This window comes from Cupressus sempervirens, chromosome 3 (assembly GCF_028749045.1).
Source record: "Cupressus sempervirens isolate cs-2001-9-10 chromosome 3, ASM2874904v1, whole genome shotgun sequence".
Lineage (NCBI taxonomy): Eukaryota > Viridiplantae > Streptophyta > Pinopsida > Cupressales > Cupressaceae > Cupressus > Cupressus sempervirens.
In genome coordinates this window covers 419,693,199-419,703,009 of record NC_143120.1, presented here as the reverse complement: position 1 = coordinate 419,703,009, position 9,811 = coordinate 419,693,199, and the positions used below count along the sequence as shown (strand labels likewise).

At 33.0% G+C, this 9,811-nt stretch overlaps 2 non-coding genes across 2 annotated transcripts; one reads left to right on the top strand and one right to left on the bottom strand.

The window, feature by feature from the left end:
* Positions 1 to 8,990: 8,990 nt before the first annotated feature.
* Positions 8,991 to 9,063, bottom strand: TRNAF-GAA (transfer RNA phenylalanine (anticodon GAA)). The gene has a single exon. It is a non-coding gene; the product is annotated as a tRNA-Phe (tRNA).
* A 140-nt stretch (positions 9,064 to 9,203) lies between these two features.
* Positions 9,204 to 9,322, top strand: LOC149566816 (U5 spliceosomal RNA). The gene has a single exon (XR_016363132.1). It is a non-coding gene; the product is annotated as a U5 spliceosomal RNA (small nuclear RNA).
* Positions 9,323 to 9,811: the final 489 nt, after the last annotated feature.

Below are 9,811 nucleotides of genomic sequence, written 5' to 3'. Positions count from 1 at the left end.
CGCTTATAAAAAGAGCATGCAACTCTTCTCTGCTTACACCTTTGTCTTCTAGCTTCTTTGAAAGATGCTACTACCTAAACAACAAGGGTGGCAAGAAAAACAAAAAGCAACCACATGACCCTCAACTTCCTAACAATGGCTCCTTGAACTTCAACATCATCAATAGGATCCATCAAATACCTAGAACCACAATATGGACTAAATATTTCATTTCTATACAACTAAAAGAGAGAAAAATTATGAAAGTAAGGAAGCATAATTTTTTCTCCCAACATCCTAATATAAATTATTCTCCCATGGAAACCATAAATAATGATAATATATCAAACAAAAATAATATGAACTTTCTACTATTTAAGTGAATCTTTTAATTATGTTTCTTACAAATTGGAGATACACTAACACTACAGGCAGTACAATGACATACAATAGTGATGTAGTTGGAGAATAGATAGTGGTGATGATTGCCTAAAATTTATAAAGAGTATGTTCCTATAAGCAGTTATGATCAGATAGTAAATACCAATGTGTCGATTGCCTGAAAAGAAACAACTAGTTATAGTTTCCATTTTCAAAATCAATTGGGTGCACTACAGACCTAGAACACTCAGTTGGATTTTTGTAAAGATTGCTCCCTACAAAACCAATGCCACATTAGCCATATCCATAAATTGCGGAAAATTCAACAAGAGTTAAAGTCTTTTGAATATTGACCAATCAACATTAGTTGATTACTATCATTAACTTTAAACAAAATGATACATATACATATATGCTCAAATTTTTAAAAGAAATCATAAATTCATTACCAATTTACCAATATCGGATACGAGATACCAGATGACCTAACCAAGACGACCATGTTGAAATGAGCTCCAAAACTTGTCTAAGAACACAAGGGTGATAATATTGTAGAAGTGCTTTACCACCCTACCACGAAGCTGTTAAGCTTCGTGACATGAAAGATACCCAACACGTCAACGAGATAGTCTAAACAAGTAAAACTTAGAGGAGTAATGGAATCGTGCTACAAATTGTCTACAGTTCAACTAGACAAGTAAGACCAGTTTGTATCCAAATGCAAGATGATATATATTTCAATCAATTACATAGGAAAAGTAGTTAAGCTTAATAACTTTTCTTCTCATATATCCATCATGAAGCCATATCACATGTTAAGGAAAACTCTTTTCAAAAATTAGGACTTCATCTTATAATTGTAAGATAGTACAATCACTCATAATGAATCATACTTCAAATAAATGTACTCATGTCACAGTAGACCTAAATGATGACCATAGTATCAATAAGCTATACAAGGCTAAAGCTTTGTGTACAATATTCCTACTGATCTTATCCAAAGAAGACAAAATCCATTATGGGTGCGAACAACAACACCTATCATTCAAAACTATGTAAATCACATTCTTATAAATTGGACCATTACTTCACAAGAGAAAAATTAAAACAAATTTATACTTCTTCTCTTTAAATTCCATATTCTACACAAAAACTTCTCACACAAGGTAAATTAATCAGTAAAGAAGACTCATCTCATAATCCTTCATTTGTAGGAATACGTACTTGTAAGGATTGTTGATATTCCCTCAAGCAATTCACCATGTACATAAAGAAATTCTTATATCTTTGAGAGAGAATCAACATCTCCTTCTAAGACGTCTTATCTAGTTGTTTCCAATAAATACCACTATGAATCATTGTATCATATCCAAGAGTTCAATACCATTCATCTATATAGGAAAGAAAAGCCTTCTGCATTGCTTAGCTTATATTACTCTTTCACTCATGGGGCCAGAAGTATTAAATACATTCAATTTTTATTCTACAACCACTTCTAACAAAGTATATACACAAAAATTAGCCATTTTCTTTCAATTTGAAAAGAGAAAAGAATTAATATTTTAATGCATTCTAACCATATTCAAGGTTTTAAGCAAAAATATGAAGGGATTTCAGGTTATATATATATATATACACACACACACACTCAATCATACCCACTCATAATCTAATGACTAGTAAAAGTTCATCACTCCTATGTTTCAAAAAAAGAGTTTCATTTCTATGTTGACATTAACCACCAAAAATACTCCAAAAACTATAGTACAACTCAACCATAACTAAGGCAACAAACAATAGAATTCAATCTCTCTGCACTATGCATTTAAGATAACCACATACCCCAATAAGAGTTTTATTAAAATATTAAGGCATCTGATAGTAACTTGAAAATGTTAAGTATCTAGAATTCCTATAATAATACTTCACTCATATGAGAAGACTTAGACCGAGCTAAACACTCCAAAAGAAAAAAAATCATATTAAAGTATTGACTCTTTTTCTCCAAGTTTTCCTATGCACACAATTTTTATTATCAAAAAAAAGTTTATAGGAAAGAAACTATGATTTCATAAGCCTAATTTATCAATGGAGACTTTTTAAGAAAGCTTTTTTTTCTTCTCAATGACTTTACTACCAAAGGGCCAGCGTTAACTACGCTTTGGACAAAAGTTCAAAATTGTAATAAGATATATGTACTCAAAGATATCATGCCCAATCTACAAGTTTATCTACAACTATATTTATGTGGAAACCTCTCTCATTATTATCCCATAGAGTTTAGAAGATTATATTAGACTTTCCACAGTTGCACTCATTCAACGCCATTAATAGAAAAATAAAAGTAAGCATTATTACTACCAACTTTTATAGAGAGGTGCCTATGCAATGGAGAAGAAAAGAAGAGATATTCCAACCATAAATGACTCAAAAATTGCTTCACAGGAAATGAACATATATAAAGAAAAATACTAAAATTAAAGAGAGTTTCATTTATACAAACTAACGTATTAAGCTGGCAACAAAGGTTATGAGAAAGGAGAACCTAGAGTATTGCACTTAATCGATGAAGCTTCAACTACCAGGTAAAATAATATCTTCAAGCTGATAGGTTGCTCTCTCAATATGTAGTGGAGACCTCCAACTTTTCTCTACTTGCCCTTCCAAAAGTTTCCTCCTTCCAGCCATCATTCTTTGGCTTTTCTGTCGCTTTCTATAGCAGCAACATTTAGGAAGAAATCAATCAGTGTTGCATTCATCCATGGTGTGAGGAGAGTGTTGCATTCATCCATGGTGTGAGGAGGTCTTTACGGGAGAAGAGTGATGAGCATAATGAAGCCCAGAGTCACTAACGCCACTCTCGCCATCCCAACTATGGATACCCATGACTCCATTTTCTTCCCTCCCCACTCTACGTAGATTATCTTGACATGCCTTCCAAAATGAGACTACCAAAACTTTCACCCAAAACTACTATTGGAATGGTATTGGGAAGAACTCATATAAGATGAGGATGATAACTCCATAACCATCGCCCATCATCTTGATTAATAACTGTCATAGTTGTAAGATTCTTGAATTATTCATTTGATTATTTTAATCTATATTGACCAAAGTAATTTAATATCTAGTAAAAGAGCCAAGTGGCAACGCAAACATCGCTTTATTCGGGTATGGGAAGAGCAAGTTGTGACATCCTCTCTCTCTTAGAAAATGCATCACCTCAATGCAAATAGACATAAGAATTTAAAATCATACCCAATTATATATACAAGGAAAATAAATCTACAAGATCAAGATCTAACTTCCATTTACACAATAACAAATGCATCAGCATTCAATTCTATTTAAAAAGTATAATTTTAATTTTCATCTACTGCAATAAAGTCAACTTTTCATTTTCTTATATGAAATCTACATTTGATTTGAATGCATTCTATTAAATTCTACACATAATCTCATGGAAACAATATTTTCAAGACAATATTAACACATAGATTACATAAACACATGTAAGAAATCATTTCAAGATCATTTTCTACATGTGGGTGTGTGAATTTCCATTACCATTCTATAGTTTAACAAGGTTAGGTTACCTCTCTTCGATAATATTCCCCTTTCTTATATTGTGTCATTCCCTCTGATCATTCATAGGAACAACACCAAATATTAGTCCATCATATATCATAAATCAAAATTGATTTCCCAATGAAATATAAAATCAAATACTTCCTTATCTCAAGAAGTCTCAAAATTTGTAACATATTGACTTAAAATCACATGATATCACACACATACCTGTGCACTTACCATACCTTGGCATCACCTGTGGATTTTTCCTCGCTAGTAGGTACTTCTTATCCACATCCTTCCATACTAATCAGTATCTCAAGGAGATCAACTCAAATATTAGGAGTCAAACATTTTGTTCAACTTTATGACTTCTTAACTCATCTTTTAATCACAAGCCATTCATATCATGTGTACCATATGTACCATACATACCATCTAACATGTGTCCTCAAAACATAATCAAGTAATGCAATCCCATTGCATCTAACTCATCCTCATTTAGATCATCATGAAATATAATGACATGCACATATAACATCATTAATGTAATCATTAACATTTAATCATCATTATACATCTAAATGCTTGCATAGTTGACATCCAAATGTATTTACATCTTAATGCATCATATAGCTCCAAATTAACGACATACATTTAATCAATATCATAGATAGATCAAGGATAGAAAGTCACACAATAAAATGTGTCAAGTAACATTAACCTAAGTTCTACATTTATAGATAGTTCAACCAAATCCCAAACACAAATGTCAACCAAAGTGTCTAAGTCTATGTTGAACACCATATCGAGTAGGAGTCAAACAAATAACTCAAGATGACTACATTGTTGATCATTATTCATTGACCAAATTGACTAAATATAAAGGAGTCAACAACTTTCTATAAAATAGAAGTCACATGCATGGTGGATCATCACATATACACAACACCAATGCAAAAATATTATCAAAGTAGATAAAAGAGGGATCTCGTCTGCATTCTCATAGGACAACTACATATCCATATACTTGCCACATTTTCAAAAAATTCAAGTAAGGTTAGCTAGAAATTGACTACACCTAGTTAAATCAACAAGTAGAAGCAATATCTTCTAATTAATTATGTGACTTCATTCTAATTTCCAACTTACACGTCAAATGATAGGTATAATAATAATTTATATTTCATAAACCAACTATCGGCCAAATTGTCGAGTACAACATACCATCACATGAATATTCCATACATGAATATATTGAATAAGTTGACCTACATGTCAAACTATATTTTATTGTATGTAAAAACTATGTCCTGCTAAGCAATTGCCTCATTATCAATTGCAATAATCACATAGATAAGAAAACCCATAGCTTGATTAGTTAACATCTATTTCATTACCATAAGCAAAGATTAACAAATAATTATCCATTTACAAATGTAACACATGACATTATCCAAGGAATCCATCCATCAAATGCATGATTTAATAAATATATGAAGTGTAATTTAAAGCATCAACACCTATCATTCAGAACTATATAAATCACATTCTTATAAATTGGACCATTTATTTACAAGAGAAAAATTAAAACAAATTTATACTTCTTCTCTTTAAATTCCATATTCTACACAAAAACTTCTCACACAAGGTAAATTAATGAGTAAAGAAAACTCATCTCATAATTCTTCATTTGCCGTACTTGTAAGGACTATCGATATTCCCTCAAGCAGTTCACCATGTACAAAAAGAAATTCTTATATCTATGAAAGAGAATCAACATCTCCTTCTAAGACTTCTTATCTAGTTGTTTCCAATAAATACCACTAATGAATCATTGTATCATATCCAAGAGTTCAATACCATTCACCTATATCTAGAAAGAAAAGCCTTCAACATAGCTTAGCTTATATTACTCTTTCACTCATGGCTAGAAGTAATAAATACATTCAATTTTTATTGTACAACCACTTCTAACAAAGTATATACACAAGAATTAGATATTGTCATTCAATGCAAGAAGAGAAAAAAATTAATATTTTAATGCATTCTAACCATATTCAAGTTTTAAGCAAAAATATGAAGGGATTCCAGATTTTATATATATATATATATATAATATCTTCAATCATACCCACTCATAATCTAATGACTAGTAAAAGTTCATCACTCCTATGTTTCACAAAGAGAATTTCATTTCTATGTTGACATTAACCATCAACAATACTCCAAAAACTTATTTAAAAGGATTTGACAAAGTTCAATAATAGTGAACAGCTAAACACCTCAAAAGAAATTTTTTCCAAAAAAAATCATATTAAAGTATTAATTCTTTTTATCCAAGTTTTCCTACGCACACAACTTTTATTATCAAAACAAAGTTTATAGGAAAGAAACTATGATTTCATAAGCCTAATTTATCAATGTAGACTTTTTAAGAAAGCTTTTTTTTCCCTTTTCAATGAGTTTACCACCAAAGGGCCAGCTTTTATACTAACTACGCTTTGGACGCAAGTTCAAAATTGTAATAAGATATATGTACTCAAAGATATCGTGCCCAATCTACAAGTTTATCTACAACTATATTTATGTGGAAACCTCTCATTGTTTATCCACATTTGCACTCATTCAACGCTATTAATAGAAAAATAAAAGTAAGCATTATTACTACCAACCTTTATAGAGAGGTGCCTATGCAATGGAGAAGAAAAGAAGAGACATTCCAACCATAAATGACTCAATAATTGCTTCACAGGAAACGAAGATATAAAGAAAAATACTAAAATTGAAGAGAGTCTTTCATTTATACAAACTAACATATTAAGCTGGCAGCAAAGGTTATGAGAAAGGAGAACCTGGAGTATTGCACTTAATCGATGAAGCTTCAACTACCAGGTAAAATAATATCTTCAAGCTGACAGGTTGCTCTCTCAATATGTAGTGGAGACCTCCAACTTTTCTCCGCTTGCCCTTCCAAAAGCTTCCTCCTTCCAGCCATCATTCTTCGGCTTTTCCCTCGCTTGCTATAGCAGCAACATTCATGTAGAAATCAATCAGTGTTGCATTCATCCATGGTGTGAGGAGGTCTTTACGGGAGAAGGGTGATGAGCATAATGAAGCCCAGAGTCACTAACGCCACTCTCGCCATCCCAACTGCGGATACCCACGACTCCATTTTCTTCCCTCCCCACTCTGCGTAGATTCTCCTGACACACCTTCCAAAATGAGACTGCCAAAACTCCTGTTGGAACGGTATTAGGAAGAACTCGTATAAGATGAGGATGATAGCTCCGTAACCGTCGCCCATCGTCTTGATCAATAACCGTCACAGCCCTAAGATTCTTGAATTATTCATTTGATTATTTTAATCTATATTGACCAAAGTAATTTAATATCTAGTAAAAGAGCCAGGTGGCAGCACAAACATCGCTTTATTCGGGTATGGGAAGAGCGAGTTGTGACAATTTCTCAAACTATCAAAACTCAACTGCTACAAGACTAATTTTGTTGAATAATCTATTTTAGGGGGGAGGAGATAATCAATCGAAACCATGTGTAATTGTTTAAATGACAAATGGTAACATGCAAGTTTCAAGGTAAGGGAAACATCTCTCCCACCCATATTCTCTATTGACCAAAATGCTACTTTCAAATTTTTAAGACGTTCTATATAAATCAAAAAATTGTGACCAATGTTTATGAATGGACTAACAAATGATTTGATCTTCCAAAATCATGAACAGAGCCCCAAGCCTATTTATACCATATTGACTCAATGTGCAATTATCTAGTCATTTGAATTCATTGTTTCTTGAATGCCCTACTATGCATCATTTTGGTATATACAAGAACAATATGTCCAGCAGCTTGATGCTTCGGATTGAGCAACATTTTTACACTTCTCATCTCAGCAAAAGTAAATGGTTTGAGCATCAAATCCAGGTCATTTGTTTCCACTCCTGGTCCAAAGGGAAATGCCATGACTTACAGTCACTTGATCCTCACTGGCATATTCTTTTGATGTACTTAGACTGATAATATCAGCAGTCTCATCTTCCATTGACATTCCCCTCACTCCTGTGTTCTCTTTACCACTCGTGTTCATCAAGGAAGATAAAGACTGGATATAATCTATCTCTTTGAAAAGCACAATGGAGTTTTCTCTGTCTTTACTGGTTCTAAATGCCATTGAACAGAAAGGACTAGATGTTTATGAGTAGTGATAAAAGATATCACGTGTTCGTGTGATGGCTTCATCAACACTGAGGTTGGGTAAATTTCATGCCTTTGCTCAAGCGATGCAACTTAGACTGCGAAGAGTCTAAAATGTTGAAGTGGGTCTATTTAAAAAGTCACATCTGTTGGTGTCTTCGAATATTATGAAGAGTATTCATCAGAAACACTTAATAGAGATAAAAGAGACTTTGGAAAATGTTACTGTTGTTCAATTTTGAGAAATAATAACTGTTGTTACGTGGACTGTGCTATGGAGAAGGTAGGTAAGATGCAGATATAATGAAGGCACATAAACATCAAAATATACAGATTCAACCTTATGCAGAGTCGACCAAAATGACAACTTGTAAAATAGAGAATACATTTTCTATTTCAATTTTCTTGTTCCTATTCCAAACAACCGAACGGGCCCTTAGTGAAATGGTATTATCTACTAGCATTCAAATCAAAATTTCAAGCTACAACTAATTATTATTAGAACAATAGAACAACACACTCAATAAATTAGCATGCTCTACTCTCTATTCAGTAATCTCTTATAGTGAAAATGGTATTATCTAGTAACATTGATATCAAATTGAGTGGCATAAAAATTAGCACCAAACAATACTACTTAGTATAGATAGAAAGAAGGAACTGTCTCAAGATTAAATTAATTTTTCATCTAAATAAATAAATAAAAGTTCGTTAATCTGAGAAAAACATGCCTGGGAAACACGTTATCGGACACAAATCTATATATAGATGGGAATCACAACAATGCCACTATATTGTTAACAGCTGATTTATTGGTGTAAGCTTTTTTAGAACAACTTTGTCTTTATTGCGGTGAGCGTGGATCGAACACGCGACCTTCAGATCTTCAGTCTGACGCTCTCCCAACTGAGCTATCCCCGCTTTGTTGGAAATGTACTTCTCGTACAGACTATGGTACAATGCGCCTTACATTTGTAGTTGTTAATCCCACATTTGTTGCTCTGAGCAGAACCAGGCGGATGGAGATGCTATATATCGTTTGTGCTTTTCACTCCCTACGCAGCCGGGTGGTGAAGGCAAAGCGAACTATTCTTTCGCCTTTTACTAAAGAATACCCTGTCTTTGCCACTCTAAACGGCATACGCCTATTTTTGAAAACTCCCTCTTACATCCAGAGGAGGCCCATAACATCAACACCAAATATAGTCACTACTAAAGTTTATTAATAATTGAAACAAACTCAATAATGAAGCATGAATAATACAAAAATGTTGCATTTCAGGTTTCGACGTAATATAAAGTGTTCCACTTCTAGTTGCATACACACAACATTATGATGTGATCTCTTATTGGGTGCTAGGAAGAAGAGTTCCTCCACTTGCTCTGCTCACACTAGGCATACATTGATTTCCCATTATATAAGTCTTTGCAATGAATATGCTTGCATCAGGCATACATTGATATCTCATAATTAAGCTGATAGGCTTATTGGGTGTCAGATTGTTTGCATTGTTTGACGCATGAAAAGGAGATGTTCACCTGAATTGTTTCGGTCTCTGTGTCATAGATGTTTGCCTTGCATATGACGGTCAGTCTTAAACATCAAATACTAAGGAAGAAATTAAGCCTGGAAAAGTAAGTCAAACTTTGACTATTTAACACTTTTGCA